The sequence below is a fragment of the Propithecus coquereli genome, unplaced genomic scaffold (assembly GCF_000956105.1).
Source record: "Propithecus coquereli isolate 6110/MARCELLA unplaced genomic scaffold, Pcoq_1.0 Scaffold508, whole genome shotgun sequence".
Lineage (NCBI taxonomy): Eukaryota > Metazoa > Chordata > Mammalia > Primates > Indriidae > Propithecus > Propithecus coquereli.
In genome coordinates this window covers 848051-849997 of record NW_012150930.1, presented here as the reverse complement: position 1 = coordinate 849997, position 1947 = coordinate 848051, and the positions used below count along the sequence as shown (strand labels likewise).

The following is a 1947-nucleotide window of genomic DNA, read 5'->3' as shown; positions in this document are numbered from 1 at the left end:
AGTTTGAGGTTGCTGTGAGCTAGGCTGACGCCACGGCACTCTAGCCCGGGCAAAAAGAGTGAGACTCTGTCTCAAAAAAAAAAAAAAAGTTATATATACACTTACCCATCAATCTTACTTCAACTACACTTTTTTTTTATTTTGTTCCTCATCAGTGTAACAAGCAGCATCAACTACACTTTTAAGTGAAAAAAAACTTATATTTGAGTGCAAATTTATAGAGTGGCTTTATTCATAATCATCCAAACTGGAAACTCCTCAAATGTTCTTTATCTAGTGAACAGATAGATTATTGACATCTATATAATAGACTATTTTTCATTAATAAAAAAGAACAAAACTGTTAATACGCACAACAACACTGATGTATCTCAAATGCTAAATGAAAGATGCCAGATCTCTAAAGACTCTCTATTGTGATTTATAACATCTATATGTTATACATATATGTATATATATAATTCTAGGTTTATAATACATATATATTTTATACATACATATTTTATACATACACATACACTCCCAGAAGCAATGAGCAGGACTAGTAGTGCCTGGATCTTGGTTTCTAAATACCATTTTTCACTAAAAGGAACCAGATTCCTTTATTTATATTTATAAATAATAGAACTGTAAAATGTATAAATGACATAAAGGCAAACTTTAGGCCTTTATAAAGATTACAAATTCTTTGTTACCACAGTTTTACTTTTTATGTTAGGTTGATATTGGATTAGGATGGCCTTGAAAAAGATCACATTCAGGGAGGTAGAACTTAATCCTTACTCCCCTTTGAGGGTAGCCTCGATTTAGTGACTCACTTTCAAAGAATAGAGTATGGATAGGAAAAAAAATCATAACATCATATTGGAGAAACCAGACACTACATTAGCCAAGGGACTGAGGTTAACATCACCAGTTAGCCCTGACGTGATGTGATGAGGGCACTTCACCTCTGTGGTATTCTTTCCAAAGACCCACAACCCCAGTCTAAACATGAGAAAACATATCAGACAAATTCAAATTATGGTATATTGCACAAAATTCCTAACCAGTACTTCTCAAAATTGTTAAGGTCATGAAAATAAGGGGAGACTGAGAAACTGTCAAAGCCTAGAGGAGACTAAGCAGACCTCTAACTATATGCAATGTGGTACCTGTAGTGGATCCTGGAGCAGAAAAAGGACATTGCTAGAAAAACTTATGAATCCAGAAAAGTCTGGAGTTTAGTTAACAGTAATGTACCAATGTTGGTTTCTTATTTTTTTCTTTTTTTAACTTTAGTTCCATAATAGATTACCAATGTTGATTTCTTAGATTGAACAAATGTAATATGATAATGTGAGATAACATTAGGTGAAACCAAAACTAAGTGAGGAGCATACAGGGACTTGCTATAACCTCTGAAATTTTCTGTAAATTTAAATAAATAAATTTAAATTTAAATTATTTAAAAGTTATTTAAACCTAATGACTGGAATGATTTTGAAAAATTGAATGAGTCACACAGCCTGATTTCAAGACTTATGCAAATCTTCAGTAGAACAGTGTAGTGCTTGCAAAACAACAGACATAAAGATCGATGGAACAGAATAGGCTCTATAAATAGACCCACTATTTGGTCCATTGATTTTTGTCAAATGTACAAAGGTACAGTAGTTCTCCTTTATTTACAGTTTTGATTTCCACGTTTCAGTTATCTGTGGTCAACTGTGGTCTGAAAATATTAAATGGAAAATTCCTTCTAAACAATTCTTAAGTTTTAAAGTGCCGTTCTGGGTAGCATGATGAAATCTCAGGCCACCCCACCTGAGATGTGAATCATCCCTTTGTCCAGCAGATCCACGCTGCATGTGCTTAGTAGTGGTCTTAGTTATCAGATTGACTTCTGCAGTATAGTGGTCCTTGTGTTCAAGTTACCCTTATTTTATTTAATAATGGCCCCAAAGC

At 33.5% G+C, this 1947-nt stretch overlaps 1 protein-coding gene across 1 annotated transcript in view; it reads left to right on the top strand.

The window, feature by feature from the left end:
• Positions 1-1947, top strand: part of LRRD1 (leucine-rich repeats and death domain containing 1) — a 24525-nt gene that overhangs the window by 19070 nt on the left and 3508 nt on the right. The window lies entirely within an intron of this gene.